Below are 22,207 nucleotides of genomic sequence, written 5' to 3'. Positions count from 1 at the left end.
ACCCTGCTGGAAACATAATCTAGAGAACCTCTCCACTCGATCCTTAGATCCACCTCTATCTTCTTTGGATCCACCTTAATCCTCTCACTGGACACTACGTTCCCCAAGAACGCCACCGAATTAAGCCAAAACTTATACTTGGAGAACTTGGCATAAAGTTTCTCCTCCCGCAGCCGCTGTAGCACAATTCTCAAATGCTGGGCTTGCTCCTCCTGGCTACGTGAGTACACCAGGATATCATCAATGAATAATATGACAAACGAGTCGACATATGGCTGAAATACATTGTTCATCAGATGCATGAATGAAGTTGGGGCGTTGGTCAGCCCAAAAGACGTCACAAGGAACTCATAGTGACCATAACGGGTCCTGAATGCCGTCTTCAGAATATCCGAGTCCCGAATCTTCAACCGGTGATACCCAGACCTCATATCAATCTTAAAGAACACCCTCGCTCCCTAAAGCTGGTCAAATAAATCATCAATGCGCGACAAAGGATACTTGCTCTTGATTGTAACTGTGTTCAACTGCCTATAGTCGATGCACATCCGCATAGTACCATCCTTCTTCTTCACAAATAGAATCGGTGCACCCCAAGGTGACACACTAGGCCTAATAAATCCCTTATCAAGAAGCTCCTGAAGCTGCTATTTCAATTCCTTGAACTAAGTTGGTGCCATATGATACAGAGGAAAAGAAATGGGCTGAGTGCGCGACACTAAGTCAATACCAAAGTCAATATCCCTGTCGGGTGGCATGCCTGGCAGGTCTGCAGGGAACATATCCGGAAAGTCTCGTACCACCGGAACAAAATCAATCGTAGGGGTATCAACACCAACTTCCCTCACAAAGGCCAAATATGACGGACACCCCTTCCCAACCATCCATTGGGCCTTCAGATAAGAATCACCCTGCTGGAAACATAATCTAGAGAACCTCTCCACTCGATCCTTAGATCCACCTCTATCTTCTTTGGATCCACCTTAATCCTCTCACTGGACACTACGTTCCCCAAGAACGCCACCGAATTAAGCCAAAACTTATACTTGGAGAACTTGGCATAAAGTTTCTCCTCCCGCAGCCGCTGTAGCACAATTCTCAAATGCTGGGCTTGCTCCTCCTGGCTACGTGAGTACACCAGGATATCATCAATGAATAATATGACAAACGAGTCGACATATGGCTGAAATACATTGTTCATCAGATGCATGAATGAAGTTGGGGCGTTGGTCAGCCCAAAAGACGTCACAAGGAACTCATAGTGACCATAACGGGTCCTGAATGCCGTCTTCAGAATATCCGAGTCCCGAATCTTCAACCGGTGATACCCAGACCTCATATCAATCTTAAAGAACACCCTCGCTTCCTAAAGCTGGTCAAATAAATCATCAATGCGCGACAAAGGATACTTGCTCTTGATTGTAACTGTGTTCAACTGCATATAGTCGATGCACTTCCGCATAGTACCATCCTTCTTCTTCACAAATAGAACCGGTGCACCTCAAGGCGACACACTAGGCCTAATAAATCCCTTATCAAGAAGCTCCTGAAGCCGCTCTTTCAATTCCTTGAACTAAGCTGGTGCCATATGATACAGAGAAAAAGAAATGGGCTGAGTGCGCGACACTAAGTCAATACCAAAGTCAATATCCCTGTCGGGTGGCATGCCTGGCAGGTCTGCAGGGATCATATCCGAAAAGTCTCGAACCACCGGAACAAAATCATTCGTAGGGGTATCAACACCAACATCCCTCACAAAGGCCAAATATGACGGACACCCCTTCCCAACCATCCATTGGGCCTTCAGATAAGAATCACCCTGCTGTAAACATAATCTAGAGAACCTCTCCACTCGATCCTTGGCAGCCCCAGCATCGCCAATGTCACGATTTTAGCGTGACAATCCATAATAGCATGACATGGAGACACCCAATCCATACCTAAAATCACGTCGAAGTCAACAATACTAAGTAATAAGAAATCAACTCTAGTCTCCAATCCCCCAATAGTCACTACACGTGACCGATATACATGGTCCACAATAATAGTATCTCCCACCGGCATAGATACATGAACAGGTGAAACTAAGGACTCACATGGAATATCCAAATAATGAGTAAAATTGGATGATACACAGGAATAAGTAGAACAGGGTCAAATAATGTGGAAGCATCTATGTGGCACACTGAGACAATACATGTGATCACTGCATCTGAAGAAACGCATATGGTCTGGAAGGAATAGCATAGAATCGAGCCTGACCACCACCTAATCATCCTCCCCCTCTAGGGCAACCTCTAGCTACCTGGGCCCTACCTCGAGCTGGCTGAGCGGGTGATATAACTGCTGGTGCTGGTATCATCGGCCGAGAACTCTATAGTGGAACCCCACTCAACAATCTAGGGCAATCCCTCTTGAGATGACTCAAGTCCTCGCACTCGTAACAACTCATCCTCTGACGGAGCTGTTGCTCCTGATAACCCGAGGAATTGCCTGTAGAAACCTGAGCAGACGAGGCATGATGTGAACTCTGTGCTGGTAATGCACTGAATGATGACTGACCCGAATGAGCACTGTAAGAACCGTGGCTAACAGATGCACCATGATGGGCTGGACGAGCCGTCTGAGCGGGCCTATAAGTACGACCCATGCTGTGGTGGGACTGACCCCTAGAAGAAGCACCGATGAAACCACCCAAACCAAGAGGCCTCTTGGCCTCCCTCTCCTCACGCTCCTGACTACGAACCAACTCTAGTTGCTGAGCAATATCAACCACCTCGTCGAACCTAGCACCTGATACACTCTCCCGAGTCATAACAAAATGCAACTGATAGGTGAGGCCATCAATGTACCTCCTAATCCTCTCCCTCTTAGTGGGAACCAACCAAACTATGTGATGAGCCAACCCTGAAAACCTCATCTCATACTAGGTCACAAATATGCCCTCCTAACGTAGCTGCTCGAACTGCCTGCGCAGCTCCTCTCTGCGGGTCTGTGGCACAAACTTCTCCAAGAAGAGAACGAAAAATGCATGCCATGAAAGTGGTGCTGCACCGACTGGCCTGCTCCTCTCATAGGTCTCCCACCATCTGAAAGCTGCCCTAGTTAACGAAAAAGTAATAAATGAGACCCCACTAGTCTCCAGAATACCCGCTGTGCGAAGAATCCGCTGGCACCTATCCAAGAAGTCCTGAGCATCCTCTAACTCAGCCCCACTGAATGATGGAGGCTAGAGCCTTCCAAACCTCTCTAGTCTCTTCTGCTCCTCATCACTCATAACGGGACCCGCCTGGGGCTGAGCAACTACAACCGACTAGGCTAGTAGTACCCCCGATGTCTGAAGTCCCTGCACCACCTGCTCTGAAGTGCGAGTGATGCGTGTCTGAGTACCTCCCCTGGCCTGAGAAATGGTTGCTCCGGTCGGAACTGAAACCACCTGGGCAAGGCTAGTGCAAACAATCAATATCTGGGCCAAAACCTCCTGAAGGCCTGGAATCACAATAGGCACAACTAGTGCCTAAGCTGGCCCCACCAACTCAACCACATCTGGAAGCTGCTCCTGAGCTGGAGCAACTGATGGGTCTATAGGTGCTGCTCTAGCTGTCGTACGAGCTGCACCTCGGCCTCTACCGCGGCCTCGGCCTCTCGTGGCCCTAGCTGGTGGTACTGTGGCCGTTCGCCTGATCCGGTAGCATGTGTCCTCACCATCTATGAGAGAATAAAATATCAGAAGTTTAGTTCCCGGAATTAACAAATTCGCATGACAAGAATACAAGAATGTAAAGTTTTCTGAAGGGTTCGACAGCTTCTTGAAGATAAGTGCAGACGCCTCTATATCGATCCGCAAGACTCTACTAAACCTGCTCATGACTCGTGAGACCTATGTAACCTAGGCTCTGATACCAACTTGTCACGACCCAAAACTCAACCTGTTATGATGGCGCCTATCATGATACTAGGCAAGCCAATAACTCACACATACAAACACTTTCAATTTAAAAACATACTAAAACAGGTTTAAATAAGTGAAAATATCATAAAACTGGATGAAAACGCCTCAACTCATTACAATTTTTTTTTCAAAACCTGAGTGTCACTTAGTACATGAGCATCTATACAGTAACATAGTCTAATACACTGTCTAAGAAAGTAGAACAGAATAATAAAAAACCGAGAGATAGGGGAGGAGCGTTAAGGTCTACGGACGTCAAAACAGCTACCTCGATAATCTTTGAACATGTAAAACTCCACGTTCAACAACCACCGTGCCCAAAAATGCCTGGATCTGCACACGAGGTGCAGGGTGTAGTGTGAGTATAACCAACTCAATAAGTATCGCAAATAAACAAGGCAAGGTAAGAGAAGCTTAAATTAGTGAGGATACTAGTTATTCCGGTGTAATTATTCCTTTTTAGATTAGCACAATACAATATTTAAAATTAACTTATAAGGATTTGTGAGAAGAATATCCGTGTGTGCATGTGCACTATTTCTCAAATTCCCTGCTCAAACGGTATTATGGCATGTAGAGGAAGAAAACAAGTAAATCAGATAAATGATCAAGAAAATACAAGTTTCACACACTGCACGGACAACTCACGTGCTAACAATAGAACCTGCACGGATAACTCATGTGTGAAACGGACAACTCACGTATCAATATTATCAATATATGGATCTGCATGAACAACTCACGTGCCAATAATATCAATACATGAATCTGCACGGACAACTCACGTGCTACACGAACAACTCACGAGCCAATAACATAATCCGCCCGGCATAACCGCAGGCCCCAGTCCAAACATATCATACAGAAGCAATAAAGCATGTATACAGATATATGATGAATGAAATAAGGTTCTCATGTCCCTGGACTGGTGTAAATGACATGCTAAAGTGTAGGCATGTGCAAAGTGTGCTATCGTAGCTCAAACCGGCAATTTCATCAATGAAAAGCATTTATCAAGTTCGTTCAAGGGTTAAACCTCTATGTAGCCTCAGCATGGCTCAAATAGATCACATAAATTGATACAACATGTGAGATATCATATCTTAAAGCTTAACAGTCATTTTTAGGCTTATAAGAGCCCGAGCACAACCCAAACATGAATATATAAGCTCATCCCCATGCATGTGCGCACCCAAAAGCACGTGGCTATCACAACAATTCAGGCAACTAGTGCCTCAACCAAGTTTAAATACGATACTTACCTAAAGCAAATCAAATCACTCCGCTAGCAAGCCTTTGCCTCGCGAATCGACCTCCGAACGCCTAGAATCTAGCCACAAACAATTCGATACAATTAACTCAAGCTATTGGAATCAATTCCATATGAAAATGCTGAATTCTTAATCAAAAGTCAAAGAGTCAACCCCTGGGCCCACGTCTAGGAATTCAATAAAAGTCACAAAATTCGAAAGCCTATTCAACCACGAGTCCAACCATACCAAATTTACCAAATTCTGACACCAAATCGTGACTCAAATCCCCAAATTTAACTCTCTAATCCCTACCCTAAAAATCCTAAATTCCACCTCAAAAACACACAAACTAGGTGAGAAATTCAATGGAAAAAATAATATTATTGCATAAAAATGATCAAGAGTGACTTACCTCAAGAAACCCCTCGAAATCCCTCTCAAAAATTGCCTTAGTCCGAGTTTGCAAAGTCCAAAATGATGAAAATCACGAAACCCTTGAATTTTATATTCTGCCCAGTGCTTTCGCACCTGCGGAATCACTTCTGTGATAAAAGTCCCGCTTCTGTGGAAGTCACTTAGGTCTACTATGTCCTCACATGTGGAAGCACTTCTGCGACCCCTCCATCCGCTTCTGCAAAGACAGCCCACTCTCTCATTCTCCACATCGGCGGAGCCTTGCTCGCACATGCGGACTCGCAGATGCTGAAGACCCCTCGCATGTGCGTCACACCCTAAGCCAGCCTAGCCCAGCTCCACTTCTGCACCACATCAGCCGCACCTGCGGCTAATCCCCTCGCAGGTGCGATCACACCAGAAGGAAAAATTCCAGCGATGCTTCAAATCTACATTTTGTTCCGTTAACCATCCGGAATCCACTCGAGGCCCTCGGGACCTCAACCAAACACACCGATAGGTCCTAAAAACCGATACAAACTTAGTCGAGGCCTAAATTCACATTAAACAATATCAAAAACATGAATCGTACCCAATTAAAGTCTAAATGAAAACTAAGAAATTCCAACTTCTACAATTGATGTCGAAACTTATCAAATCAAGTCCAATTAACCTGAAATTTTACACACAAGTCATAAATGACACAACGGACCTTTTCCAACTTTCGGAACCAAAATCCGAGCCTGATAAGCACAAAGTCAACTCTCGGTCAAACCTCCCAACTTTCTAAACTTCTAATTTTCCAACTTTCGCCGTTTCAAGACAAAATCAACTACGGACCTCCAAATCACTATCCGGACACACTCCTAAGTCTAAATTTATCCTACAGAGCTATCAGAATCATAAAAACTCTATTTCGGAGTCATTTACACATAAGTCAACATCCGGTCAACCTTTTTAATTTAAGCTTCCAACCTTGGGACTAAGTGTCCCAATTCATTCCGAAATATCTCCGGAACCAAACCAACTATTCCGACAAGTCACATAACGATAATTGAGCATAAAATAAGCAGTAAAAGGGGGAACGGGGCTATACCACTCAAAACGACCGCCTGGATCATTACAATAGTTTAATTTTAGGTCCTTGTCCTATGTTCTATTGAAGTTACGGTGATGACCCAGAAAGTCTTCTTATGTTTTAAAACTCGAATCTGCACACTTAAGCCTTAAAATCTCATTTTTTTACCTTCCTCGATTTGCGTGCACAGTCCGGGCGTATTTGCGGAAAACTTTTATGTTAAAAATTAATAAAAATAAGAATTTTTGCCTTACAAGTTGATTTTAGTTGACTTCAGTCAACGTTTTTGGTAAACGGGTGCGAATCCATATTTTAACGGTCCCGGTGGGTCCGTATCGAATTATGGGACCTGGGCATATGCCCAGAATCGAATTCGGAGATCCCTAGCTCGAGTTATGAATTTTTGATGAAAATTATAAGTCTGAAAATTTATTTATTTTTAAGAATTGATTGATGTTTGGCATTGTTAGTACCGGGTCTGCATTTTGGTTCCGGAGCCCAGTACAGGTTTATCATAATATTTAAGACTTGTCTATGAAATTTGGTGAGAAACGGAGTTGATTTGACGTGATTCAGACGTCCAGTTGAGAAGATAGTAGTTTTAAAGTGTTCTTGAGAATTGCATTTGATTTGGTGCTAAATTCGTAGTTCTAGGTGTTATTTTGGCGATTTGATCACGCGAGCAAGTTCGTATGATATTTTTAGACTTGTGTGCATGTTTGGTTTAGAACCCCGAGGGATCGGGTGAGTTTCAGATAGGCCACGAGATATTTGGACATTGGAAAATCTAGTTTTCTCCAGATTCTTGTACCTTCTGGTTTCCTTCTTCGCGTTCATGAAGGCACTCTCGCTAACGCGAAGTAGAAACTGGGATGGCTGATTTTTACTCTTCGCGAACGCGAAGGCCTAGTTGCGAACACGAAGTGATGGGGGATTTAGTCTTCGGGAACGTGACCGGCTCATCGCGAACGCAAAGCATTTGGGACCTAGGGAGGGTCGGTCCTTCCTTCATCGCGAACGCGAGCAGTGTATCACGAACGCGAAGGCCAGGGGGAAGTAGCCTTCGCGAACGCGAAGGAGGTCTCGCAAACGCAAAGTCTTGGCAGATCTGCTCTTCGCGAATGCGACAGTGGCCTCGCGAATGCGATGCACACTGTCGCCTAGTGCATAAAACAGAATCAAATGGGACTTGAGCCATTTCTTGTCAAGCTCAAATTATGGGTATTGGGTAGAAACTAAGGATTTCAGAAATTTAGGGATTTAGACCTCAATTTGAGGTCGGATTCCAAAACCAATTATATATCCGGGCTCGGGGGTGAATGCATAAATGGATTTTGGTCCGAACCTCGGGTTTTGACCAAACAGGCCCGGGGTCGTTTTTGACTTTTTGGAGTAAAATTTAGAAAATCTAAATTTATGCAATATAATTGATTCCTTTAGAAATATTTGATATTAATGAGTCATTTTTGAATAGATACAAGTGGTTTGGAGGTGGATTCTAAAGGAAAAGCTGTGATTGAGTATTAAGTGGCCTTCAGAGCGAGGTAAGTGTCGTGGTTAACCCTGACTTGAGGGAATTAGGAACCTCAGACTATTTATTAAGTGAAATTCATGTGAGCGGCGCATATGTGAGGTGACGAGTACTTATGCGCCGCCAATTTACCTGTTTTCCCGGTTTCTTCCATTTTTCTTATATTGTCTCTTTCCTATGCCTAATTGCTACGTGTTTAGACTAGTGTTGTTAAATTGAATGGACCTTCTGGTGATAATTGAGTATTTATTTCGAAGATTGAGATTTATATTGTGGAACTAAATATTGAGGTAAGGCTTGTACATGTTATTTTATCTCCATGTTGTTAATTGTTCATTGCATAATGGTAAGGGAGAGTGTTAATGCACGAAGGGTGATGCCGTGTCATATTGTGAGTGTTAATGCACGAAGGGTGATGTCGTGCCATATTGTGAGTGTTAATGCACGAAGGGTGATGTCGTGCCATATTGTGAGTGTTAATGTACGAAGGGTAATGTCGTGCCATGATATGACAGTTAATGCACGAAGGGTGATGCCGTGCCGTTTCTATTGGTTATATGGTGAGATTGAGAGTAAAAACACGAAGGGTGATGCCGTGCATTTTTCCTTTACTGTATTCGTTATTTCTGTTGATTCATAGTACATTGGTTGTTCCAATTATCATTCTGTTGTAGTTCCTTATGTCATATTTCCCCAGCTTGTTTTCCCCTCCCGATATTTCCTGTCTAGCTCTTTATTACTGTTATTTGTATATACACTGTTAAATTGTACAGGTTAATTTGTAGGTGCCTTGCCTTAGCCTCATCACTACTTCGTCGAGGTTCGGCTCGACACTTACCAGTACATGGGATTGGTTGTACTGATACTTCTCTCTGCACTTTCTGTGCAGATTTTGGTACCGGCTCGGGTTGATCGAGATTTTTGCTGTTGGACCCGCTATCCGGAGACTCAAGGTAAATCTATCGGTGTTCACATACCTTGAAATCCCCGTCTATCTTTTCTGTTTTACTATTTATCTCATTCAAACAGTTGTATTTCTCTCAGACTATTATTTGTAGTAAATTCTAGAATGCTCGTGAATTGTGACTCTAGATCCGGGTGGTAGTAATTAATGCAGCTTTTATATTATTCTGCACTCACTATATTTCATCTTAGCAAATTGTTGTTAATTAATGAATGAATTAAGGATTGGTTTAATGATTTTCTAACATTGGCTTGCCTAGCAAGTGAAATGTTAGACGCTATCACGGTCCCGACTGTGGGAATTCCGGGTCGTGATAAGTTGGTATCAGAGTACTAGGTTGCCTAGGTCTCACGATTCACGAGCAAGCTTAGTAGAGTCTGGAGGATCGGTATAGAGACGTCTGTGCTTATCTTCCAGAGGCTATGATGTTTAGGAACAAATTTCACTTCTATTCTCCTCTGTCATGCGATGTTGTTTTCTCAATACTGATTGAACTCTTCTACTCTTATTCTCTCGCAGATGGCGAGAACACGTATCGCTTCCTCAGTTGAGCAGCAGCAAGAGCCTCCCATAGCAGCTCCTACGAGGGGCAGAGGTCGAGGCCGAGGCCGTGCCAGAGGCCGAGGCCGTGCCAGAGGCCGAGGCAGGGGCAGGGCTCAGCCTAGAGCCCGAGCAGCTTCCCCAGCAGTGGAGCCTCAGTTAGATCTTGACGAGGAGATTCCAGCCCAAACTATTCCTGTCGGACCAGCTTAGGTTTTAGAGGGGTTCATTGCCACCCCAGTACTTCAGGACGATTTGGTCCGTTTGGTGGGCCTTATGGATAGTATGGCCCAGACTGGCGCATTTTCCATGGAACCAGCCGTCTCTCTGGCTGGAGGAGGAGCTCAGACTCCCACTACTCCCACTATGGATCAGATAACTCCCCAGTATCAGGCTCCAGTAGCTTAGCCAGTCGGAGTAGTTCAGCCGGTTGTTGCGGCACAGGCCGGAGATGGGCCAGCTATGTCTTCTTAGGCTTTATGGAGATTGGACAGGTTTACCAAGCTCTTTCTAGTTCACTCATTGGCACTACTTCAGAGGATCCCCAGGAGTATCTTGACAGCTGTCATGAGGTGCTACGGAACATGGGTATATTGGAGACCAATGGGGTCGACTTTGCTGCATTTCAAATGACTGATTCCGCCAAGAAATGGTGGAGAGATTATTTGTTGACCAGACCAGCCGGGTTGCCTGCTCTTACTTGGGACCAGTTCTCTCAGCTCTTCCTAGAGAAGTTTCTGCCTATCACATTAAGAGAGGAGCGTCGTCGTCAGTTTGAGCATCTTTAGCAAGGCAGTATGACTGTTACTCAGTATGAGACCCGTTTTGTAGATTTGGCCCGTCATGCTATTCTTCTGCTTCCCACCGAGAGTGAGAGGGTGATGAGGTTTATTGATGACCCATTCGGAAGGCGTGGGCTATAGCACACGAATATATGGGAATCAGGCGGAATTCTAGTTTTTTGTCTGTAAAATGCAAAACAACGAGGAACGAACACGGCGGGGCAGTGACTATGGTTCCTTAGGTCGTATTTGATGGCTCGAAAAAAGTTTAAGCGATCGGGGTCCGGGGGTCCCGGTCCCACTCGGAAGGCGTGGGCTATAACACACGAATATATAGGAATCGGGCGAAATTCTAGTTTTTTGGCCGTAAAACGCAAAACAACGAGGAACGGCCAAGGAGGGGCGGTGAATATGGTTCCTTAAGTCGTATTTGATGGCCTGCAAAAATGTTAGGCAATCCGGTTTCAAGGGACCCGGGCCCACTCGGAAGGTGTGGGCTCTGCAAAACGAAAATATGGAAATCGGGAGGAATTCTACTTTTTTGGTCGTAAAAAGCAAAACAACGAGGAACGGTCATGGCGGGGCGGTGACTATGGTTCCTTAGGTCGTATTTGATGGCCCAAATAAATTTTAGGTGATCGGGGTCCGGGGGCCCGGACCCACTCGGAAGGCATGGGCTATAGCTCACGAAAATATGGCAATCGTACGAAATTCTAGTTTTTTGGATGTAAAAAGGAAAAGAACGAGGAACGGTCATGGCGGGGCGGTGACTATGGTTCCTTAGGTCGTATTTGATGGCCCGGAATAATTTTAGGCGATCGGGGTCAGGGGGCCCGGACCCATTCGGAAGGCGTGGCACACGAATATATAGGAATCGGGCGGAATTCTTGTTTTTTGGCCGTAAAACGCAAAACAACTAGGAACGGCAATGGCGGGGCAGTGACTATGGTTCCTTAGGTCGTATTTGATGGCCTGGAAAAATTTTAGGCAATCCGATTTCGGGGGACCCGGGCCCACTCGGAAGGCGTGGGCTAGAGCACACAAAAATATGGGAATCGGGCAAAATTCTAGTTTTTTGGCCGTAAAATGCAAATCAACGAGGAACGGCCATGGCTGGGCTGTTACTATGGTTCCTTAGGTTGTATTTGATGGCTCGGAAAAAGTTTAGGCGATCGGGGTACGGGGGGCCCGGTCCCACTCGGAAGGCGTAGGCTATAGCACCCGAATATAGGGAAATCGGGCAGAATTCTAGTTTTTTGGCCGTAAAACACAAAACAACGAGGAAAAGCCTTGGCGGGGCGGTGACTATGGTTCCTTAGGTCGTATTTGATGGCCCTGAATAATTTTAGGCGATCGGGGTCCGAGGGCCCGGACCCACTCGGAAGGCATGGGCGCACACGAAAATATGGGAATCGGGCGAAATTCTAGTTTTTTGGCCGTAAAATGCAAAACAATGAGGAACGGCCATGGCAGGGCGGTGACTATGGTTCTTTAGGTCGTATTTGATGGCCCGGAATAATTTTAGGCGATCGGGGTCAGGGGGACCGGACCCATTCGGAAGGCGTGGGCTATAGCACACGAATATATGGGAATCAGGCAAAATTCTTCAGCCGTCACGAGCGATGTCGCCTCCCGATGTTGCCTGCAACAACCGATGGCAATCGGAACGTACTGAGTTTAGCCCCATGCGTACGGCACCTTGTGGCGCTACTTGCACGAGGCCTCGCCGTTCCGTTGCCAAAAGCCATCAACCGCCACAAGCGATGCCAGACACAACTCACAACAACCGATGGCAACCGGCACGTACTTAGCTTAGCACCATGCGCACGGCACCTTGCGGCGCTACTTGCACGAGGCCTCGCCGTTCCGTTGCCAAAAGCCATCAGTCGCCACGAGCGATGTCGCCTCCCGATGTTGCCCGCAACAACCGATGGCAATCGGAACGTACTGAGTTTAGCCCCATGCGCACGGCACCTTGCGGCGCTACTTGCACGAGGCCTCGCCATTCCGTTGCCAAAAGCCATCAGCCGCCACGAGCGATGTCGCCTCCCGATGTTTGCCCGCAACAATCGATGGCAATCAGAACGTACTGAGCTTAGCCCCATGCGCACGGCACCTTGCGGCGCTACTTGCACGAGGCCTCGCCGTTCCGTTGCCAAAAGCCATCAACTGCCACGAGCGATGCCAGACACAACTCACAACAACCGATGGCAATCGGAACGTACTGAGTTTAGCCCCATGCGCACGGCACCTTGCGGCGCTACTTGCACGAGGCTTCGCCGTTCCGTTGCCAAAAGCCATCAGCCGCCACGAGCGATGTCGCCTCCCGATGTTTTAGGCCGTAAAATGCAAAACAACGAGGAACGGCCATGGCGGGGCGGTGACTATGGTTCCTTAGGTCATATTTGATGGCCTGGAATAATTTTAGGCGATCGGGGTTAGAGGGTCCGGACCCATTCGGAAGGCATGGGCTATAGCACACGAATATATGGGAATCAGGCGGAATTCTAGTTTTTTGTCCGTAAAATGCAAAACAACGAGGAACGAACACGGCGGGGTAGTGACTATGGTTCCTTAGGTCGTATTTGATGGCTCGAAAAAAGTTTAAGCGATCGGGGTCCGGGGGTCCCGGTCCCACTCGGAAGGGGTGGGCTATAACACACGAATATATAGGAATCGGGCGAAATTCTAGTTTTTTGGCCGTAAAACGCAAAACAACGAGGAACGGCCAAGGAGGGGCGGTGAATATGGTTCCTTAAGTCGTATTTGATGGCCTGCAAAAATGTTAGGCAATCCGGTTTCAAGGGACCCGGGCCCACTCGGAAGGTGTGGGCTCTGCAAAACGAAAATATGGAAATCGGGAGGAATTCTACTTTTTTGGTCGTAAAAAGCAAAACAACGAGGAACGGTCATGGCGGGGCGGTGACTATGGTTCCTTAGGTCGTATTTGATGGCCCAAATAAATTTTAGGTGATCGGGGTCCGGGGGCCCGGACCCACTCGGAAGGCATGGGCTATAGCTCACGAAAATATGGCAATCGTACGAAATTCTAGTTTTTTGGACGTAAAAAGGAAAAGAACGAGGAACGGTCATGGCAGGGCGGTGACTATGGTTCCTTAGATCGTATTTGATGGCCCGGAATAATTTTAGGCGATCGGGGTCAGGGGGCCCGGACCCATTCGGAAGGCGTGGCACACGAATATATAGGAATCGGGCGGAATTCTTGTTTTTTGGCCGTAAAACGCAAAACAACGAGGAACGGCAATGGCGGGGCAGTGACTATGGTTCCTTAGGTCGTATTTGATGGCCTGGAAAAATTTTAGGCAATCCGATTTCGGGGGACCCGGGCCCACTCGGAAGGCGTGGGCTAGAGCACACAAAAAATGGGAATCGGGCAAAATTCTAGTTTTTTGGCCGTAAAATGCAAAACAACGAGGAACGGCCATGGCTGGGTGGTTACTATGGTTCCTTAGGTTGTATTTGAAGGCTCGGAAAAAGTTTAGGCGATCGGGGTACGGGGGGCCCGGTCCCACTCGGAGGCGTAGGCTATAGCACCCGAATATAGGGGAATCGGGCAGAATTCTAGTTTTTTGGTCGTAAAACACAAAACAACGAGGAAAAGCCTTGGCGGGGCGGTGACTATGGTTCCTTAGGTCGTATTTGATGGCCCTGAATAATTTTAGGCGATCGGGGTCCGAGGGCCCGGACCCACTCGGAAGGCATGGGCGCACACGAAAATATGGGAATCGGGCGAAATTCTAGTTTTTTGGCCGTAAAATGCAAAACAATGAGGAACGTCCAAGGCTGGGCGGTGACTATGGTTCCTTAGGTCGTATTTGATGGCCCGAAATAATTTTAGGCGATCGGAGTCCGGGGGGCCCGGACCCACTCGGAAGGCAAGGGCGCACACGAAAATATGGGAATCAGGCGAAATTCTAGTTTTTTGGCCGTAAAATGTAAAAGAACGAGGAACGGCCACGACTCGGCGGTGACTATGGTTCCTTAGGTCGTATTTGATGGCTCAGAACAAGTTTAGGGGATCGGGGTACGGGGGCCCAGTCCCACTCGGAAGGCGTGGGCTATAGCACATGAATATATGGGAATCAGGCAAAATTCTAGTTTTTTGGCCGTAAAACGCAAAACAACGAGGAACAGCCATGGAGGGGTGGTGACTATGGTTCCTTTGGTTGTATTTGATGGCCCCGAATAATTTTAGGTGATCGGGGTCCGGGGGCCCGGACCCACTCAGAAGGCGTGGGCTATAGCACACGAAAATATGGGAATCGGGCAAAATTCTAGTTTTTTGGCCGTAAAACGCAAAATAACAAGGAACGGCCATGGAGGGGCGGTGACTATGGTTCCTTAGGTCATATTTGATGGCTCCGAATAATTTTAGGTAATCGGGGTCCGGGGGCTCGGACCCACTCGGAAGGCATGGGCTATAGCACACGAAAATATAGGAATCTAGCGAAATTCTAGTTTTTTTGCCGTAAATTGCAAAACAACAAGGAACGGCCATGGTGGGGTGGTGACTATGGTTCCTTAGGTCGTATTTGATGGCCTGGATAATTTTTAGGCAATCCGGTTTCAGGGGAGCCGGGCCCACTCGGAAAGGGTGGGTTAGAGCACACGAAAATATGGGAATCGGGCGGAATTCTAGTTTTTTGGTCGTCAAAAGCAAAGAAATGAGGAACGGTCATGGCAGGGCGGTGAATATGGTTCCTTATATCGTATTTGATAGCCTGGAAAATTTTTAGGCAATTCGGTTTTAGGGGACCCGGGCCCACTCGGAAGGCGTGGGCTAGAGCACACGAAAATATGGGAATCGGGTAGAATTTTATTTTCTTTGGTCGTAAAAAGAAAAACAACGAGGAACGGTAATGGCGGGGTGGTGACTATGGATCCTTCGGTCGTATTTGATGGCCCAAATAAATTTTAGGCGATAGGGGTCCGAGGGGCCCGGACCCACTCGGAAGGTGTGGGCTAGAGCACTCGAAAATATGGGAATCAGGCGCAATTCTTGTTTTTTGGTCATAAAAAGCAAAACAATGAGGAATGGCCACGGCGGGGCGGTGACTATTGTTCCTTATGTCATATTTGATGGCCCGGAATAATTTTAGGCGATCGGGGTCCGGGGGGCCCAGACCCACTTGGAAGGCGTGGGCTATAGCACACGAATATATGGGAATCGGGCGGAATTCGAGTTTTTGGTCGTAAAAAGCAAAACAGCGAGGAACGGTCATGGCGATGCGGTGAATATAGTTCTTTATGTCGTATTTGATGGCCTGGAAAAAGTTTAGGCAATCCGGTTTCGGGGGACCCGGGCCCACTCGGAAGGCGTGGGTTAGAGCACACGACAATATGGAAAACGGGCGGAATTCTAATTTTTTGGTTGTTAAACGCAAAATAACGAGTAACGGCCATGGCGGGGTGGTGACTATGGTTCCCTAGGTCGTATTTGATGGCCCAGAATAATTTTAGGCGATCGGGGTCCGGGGGCCCGAACCCAATCGAAAGGCGTGGGCTATAGCACACGAAAATATGGGAATCGGGCGGAATTCTACTATTTTGGCCGTAAAATGCAAAACAACGAGGAACGGCCATGGTGGGGCGGTGATTATGGTTCCTTAGGTTGTATTTGATGGCCCCGAATAATTTTAGGCGATCGGGGTCCGGGGTCCTGGACCCACTCGGAAGGCAAGGATAGCACACGAAAATATGGGAATCGGGCAAAATTTTAGTTTTTTGGCCATAAAATGCAAAACAACGAGGAACGACCATGGCGGGGCGGTGACTATGGTTCCTTAGGTCGTATTTGATTTGACGGAATAATTTTAGGCGTTCGGGGTCACGGGGACCGGACCCATTCGGAAGGCGTGGGCTATAGCACACGAATCGGGCAAAATTCTAGTTTTTTGGCCGTAAAATACAAAACAATGAGGAACGGCCATGGCAGGGCGGTGACTATGGTTCCTTAGGTCGTATTTGATGGCCCGGAATAATTTTAGGCGATCGGGGTCAGGGGGACCAGACCCATTCGGAAGGCGTGGGCTATAGCACACGAATATATGGGAATCAGGCAAAATTCTTATTTTTTGGCCGTAAAACGCAAAACAACGAGGAACGGCCATGCTCAGCCTATCAGGTTGCAGATGGCTAAGGAGACTGGGAGTGAGATTTCTTTTCAGGCGACTGCTAATGTTGCCAGACGAGTCGAGATGGTTCTTGCTCAGGGAAGTCAGGGGTCTGTCAAGAGACCTCATTAATCTGGTGAGTTCAGCGGTGCCTCATCTAGAGGCAGGGGTACTTTTGGTAGAGGCCATCCTCCCAGGCCATTTCATTCAGCACTCTAGGCATCCCACGGTGCCTCAGGTGGTCGTGGCCCTCAGATGCATTATTCCGACCACCTAGCCTATAGTGCACCACTAGCTCCTATTAGTGCACCTCCACTCTAGAGTTATCAGGGTGGTTACTCAGGTCGACAGGGTCAGTTTCAGAGTCAGCAGTCACAGCCGACGAGGTTATGTTATACTTGTGGTGATCCGAGGCACATTGCTAGATTTTGCCCTCGGGCAATGGGCAACTCACAGCATCAGAGTTCCCGTGCCATGGTTCCGGCACCAGTTGCTGCACCACCTGCTCAACCAGCTAAAGGCAGGGGTCAGGCAGCCAGACGTAGATGCCAGACTGTTAAAGGTGGAGGTCGGGGCATTAGAGGTGGAGACCAGCCAGTTAGAGGTCGTCCCAGGGACGTAGTTCAGAGTGGTGGGGCCCAGTCTTGGTGTTATGCTTTCCCAGCCAAGCCTGAGGCTGAGTCATCTGACGATGTTATCACAGGTACTGTTTCAGTTTGCAGTAGAGATGCTTCAGTTCTATTTGATCCAGGGTCTACTTACTCCTATGTGTTATCCTATTTTGCTTCATATTTGGTTGTGCCCCGTGATTCTTTGAGTTCCCTTGTGTATGTGTCTACACCAGTGGGAGATTCTATTGTTGTAGATCATGTTTATCGTTTGTGTGTGGTCACCATTGGGAGTCTTGATACTCGTGTAGATCTTCTACTTCTCGATATGGTTGATTTTGATGTCATACAGGGTATGGATTGGCTGTCACCCTATCATGCTATATTAGATTGTCACGCCAAGACGGTGATCTTAGCCTTGCAGGGGTTGCCTCGATTAGAGTGGAAAGGGACTCTTGGTCATTCTACCAGAAGGGTTATCTCTTATGTGAAGGCTTGACATATAGTCGAGAAGGGGTGTCTAGCTTATTTGGCTTATGTCCACGATTCTAATGCGGAGGTTCTTTTCATGGATTGAGTGCCAGTTGTTCGTGAGTTTCCAGAGGTGTTTCCTGCAAACCTGTCGGGGATGCCACCCGACAGGGATATTAATTTCTGCATTGATTTGGCTCCGGGCACTCAGCCCATTTCCATTCCGCCCTGCATGGCCCTGCCAGAGTTGAAAGAATTGAAGGAACAGTTGCAAGATCTGCTTGATAAGGGCTTCATTAGACCTAGTGTCTCGCCCTGGGGTGCACCTGTGTTGTTTGTGAAGAAGAAAGATGGATCGATGAGGATGTGTACAGATTATCGGCAGTTGAACAAAGTCACCATCAAGAACAAGTATCCATTGCTGAGGATTGATGATTTATTTGATCAATTTCAGGGTGCACATATGTTTTCGAAGATTGATTTGAGATCTGGCTACCATCAGTTGAGGATTAGGACATCTGATGTCCCTAAGACAGCTTTTCGGACTCGATATGGGCATTATGAGTTTCTAGTGATGTCATTTGGGCTGACAAATGCCCCAGCAGCATTCATGGATTTGATGAACCGGGTGTTCAGGCCCTACTTGTATTCCTTTGTGATTGTGTTTATTGATGATATCTTGATCTATTCCCACAACCGAGATGAGCATGAGCAGCACCTTCGGATCGTTCTTCAGACTCTGAGAGACAGCCAGTTATATGCTAAGTTCTCAAAATGCGAGTTTTGGTTGAGTTCAGTTGCTTTCTTGGGTCACGTTGTATCAGGAGAGGGTATTCAGGTGGATCCCAAGAAGATTGAGGCAGTTCAAAACTGGCCTACACCCACATCAGCTACAGAGATCCGTAGTTTCTTGGGATTGGCAGGCTATTACCGTTGATTCGTTGAGGGGTTTTCATCCATAGAAGCCCCATTGACCAGGTTGACCCAGAAGGGTGCCCCGTTCAGGTGGTCAGACGAGTGTGAGGTGAGCTTCCAGAAGCTCAAGACAGCTTTGACTACGGCACCGGTATTGGTGTTACCTACAGGTTTAGGATCTTATACAGTATATTATGACATATCTCGTATTGGTCTGGGTGCGGTATTGATGCAGAGTGGCAAGGTTATTGCATATGCTTCACGGTAGCTAAAGGTTCATGAGAAGAATTACCCTGTTCATGATCTAGAGCTGGCAGCCATTGTTCACGCGCTGAAGATTTGGAGGCACTATCTTTACGGAGTGCCATGTGAGGTATTCACGGATCATCGGAGCTTGCAGTATTTGTTCAAGAAAAAGGAGCTCAATTTGAGGCAGAGGAGGTGGTTAGAGCTATTGAAAGATTATGATATCAGCATCTTGTATCATCCCGGGAAGGCCAATGTGGTGGCCGATGCTTTGAGTAGAAAGTCAGCTAGTATGGGTAGCCTTGCTTATATTCAAGTTGGTGAGAGACTGCTTGCATTGGATGTTCAGGCCCCGGCCAATTAGCTTGTGAGGTTGGATATCTCTGATCCCAGTCATGTTTTAGCTTGTACAGTTGCTCAGTCTTCCTTGTTTGAGCGCATCAGAGATCGGCAGTATGACGATCCTCATTTGCTTGTCCTTAGAGACACAGTGCAGCACGGTGGTGCCAAGCAGGTTATGGTTGGAGGTGATGGAGTTTTGAGGATGAAGGGTCATATTTGTGTGCCTAATGTGGATGGACTTCGTGAGTTGATTCTTGAGGAGGCCCACAGTTCCCAGTATTCTATTCATCCGGGAGCCGCCAAAATGTATCAGGACTTGTGGAAGCATTATTGGTGGAGGAGGATGAAGAAATACATAGTTGCATATGTAGCTCGGTGCCTAAATTGCCAGCAGGTAAAGTGTGAGCATTAGAGACCTTGTGGTTTACTTCAGAGGTTAGAGATTCATGAGTGGAAGTGGGAGCGTATCACTATGGATTTTGTTGTTGGACTCCCATGGACTCATAGGAAGTTCAATGCAGTTTGGGTCATTGTGTACAGGCTGACCAAGTCAGCGCACTTCATTCCTGTGGTAGTTACCTATTCTTTGGAGCGGTTAGCAGAGATTTACATTCGTGAGATTGTCCGTCTTCATGGTGTGCCCGTGTCTATCATTTCTGATCGAGGTACGCAGTTCACCTCACACTTTTGGAGGGCAGTACAGTATGAGTTGGGTACGCGGGTTGAGTTGAGCATAACATTTCATCCTCAGATGGACGGGAAGTCCGAGCGCACTATTCAGATCTTGGAGGATAGGCTCCGTGCATATGTTATAGACTTCGGAGGGTCATGAGATCAGCTCTTGCCCCTTGCAGAGTTCGCCTACAACAACAGCTACCAGTCGAGCATTCAGATGGCTCCCTATGAGGCATTATATGGTAGGCGGTGTCGGTCTCCAGTTGGGTGGTTCGAGCTGGGAGAGGCTCAGTTGTTTGGCACAGACTTAGTACAGGATGCCTTGGATAAGGTCAAGATTATTCAGGATTGACTTCGCACAGCTCAGTCCAAGCAGAAGAGTTATGCCGACCGTAGAGTTTGGGATGTTGCATTCATGGTCAGGGAGAGAGTGTTGCTTCGGGTATCACCCATGAAGGGTGTAATGAGGTTCGGAAAGAAGAGCAAGTTGAGCCCTAGGTATATCAGACCTTTTGAGATTCTGGAGAGAGTGGGAGAGGTGGCTTACAGGCTTGCGTTGCCACCTAGTTTAGCAGTTGTTCATCCGGTATTCTATGTGTCCATGCTTTAAAAGTATCACGGCGATCCGTCCCATGTGTTAGATTTCAGCTCTGTCCAGTTGGACAAGGATCCGACTTACAAGGAGGAGCCGGTGGCTATTCTAGCCCGGCAAGTTTGCCAGTTGATATCAAAAGGTTACCCTTCAGTTCAAGTGCAGTGAAGAGGTCAGCCTGTTGAGGCAATTACTTGGGAGTCCGAGTTCGATATGCGGAGTAGATATCCCCACCTTTTACCAGCCCAGGTACTTTTCTATGTCTGTTTAAGGACGAACGATTATTTTAGAGGTGGAGAATGTGATGACCCAGAAGGTCTTCTTATATTTTAGAACTCGAATCTACGCTCTTAAGCCTTAAAATCTCATTTTTTTAACCCTCCTCGATTTGCGTGCGCAGTCTGTGCGTGTTTCTGGAAAACTTTTATGTTGAAAATTGATGAAAATAAGAATATTTGCCTTAAAAGTTGATTTTAGTTGACTTCGATCAATATTTTAGTTGACTTTGATCAATATTTTTGGTAAACGGGCCCATATCCATATTTTGACGGTCCTGGTAGGTCCGTATCGAATTATGAAACCTGGACATATACCCGGAATCGAATTCGGAGGTCCCTAACTCGAGTTATGAATTTTTGATGAAAATTTAAAGTTTGAAAATTTATTTGTTTTTAAGAATTAATTGATGTTTGGCATTGTTAGTACCAGGTCCGTATTTTAGTTCCGGAGCTCGGTATAGGTTCATCATAATATTTAAGACTTGTCTGTGAAATTTGGTAAGAAATAGAGTTGATTTGACGTGATTCGGATGTCCAGTTGAGAAGATAGGAATTTTAAAGTGTTCTTGAGAATTTTATTTGATTTGGTGCTAAATTCGTAGTTCTAGGTGTTATTTGGGCGATTTGATCATGCGAGCAAGTTCGTATGATGTTTTTAAGACTTGTCTGCATGTTTTGTTTGGAGCCCCGGGGGCTCGGGTGAGTTTCGGATAGGCCACGGGATGTTTGGACTTTGGAAAATCTAGTTTTCTGTAGATTCTGGTGCCTTCTGGTTTCCTTCTTCGCATTCGCGAAGGCACTCTCGCGAAGGCGAAGTAGAAACTGGGATGGTTGATTTTTACTCTTCGCGAACGCGAAGGCCTGGTCGCGAACGCGAAGTGATGGGGGATTTACCCTTCGCGAACGCGACCGACTCATCGCGAATAAGAAGCATTTGGGACGTGGGGGTGGGTCAGTCATTTTTTCATCGCGAACGCGAGCAGTGTCTCGCGAACGCGAAGGCCAAGGGGGAAGTAGCCTTCGCGAACGCGAAGGCTTGGCAGCTCTGCTCTTCACGAACACGACAGTGGCCTCGCGAACGCGATGCACATTGTCACCCAGTGCTTAAAATAGAATCAAATGGGACTTAAGCCATTTCTTCAACATTTTCAAGAACCAAATGGTTAGAGGCGATTTTCAAGAGTCATTTTCTTCCCCAAAGTGTTGGTAAGTGATTCTAAACCATTTTCTTTCAATTACCCATTACATTTCATGAATTATCAACCTAAAATCTAGAGTTTTTATGGTAGAATTAGGGGTGTTGGATAGAAACTAGAGATTTCGGAAATTTGGGGATTTAGACCTCAATTTGAGGCCGGATTCCAAAACCATTTATATATCCGGGCTCGGGGGTGAATGTGTAAATGGATTTTGGTCCGAACTTCGGGTTTTGACCAAGCCGGCCCGGGGTCGA

The sequence above is a fragment of the Nicotiana tabacum genome, chromosome 9, assembly GCF_000715075.1.
Source record: "Nicotiana tabacum cultivar K326 chromosome 9, ASM71507v2, whole genome shotgun sequence".
NCBI lineage: Eukaryota > Viridiplantae > Streptophyta > Magnoliopsida > Solanales > Solanaceae > Nicotiana > Nicotiana tabacum.
The sequence above is the reverse complement of the archived record's forward strand: the minus strand, read 5'-3'. Positions refer to the sequence as shown.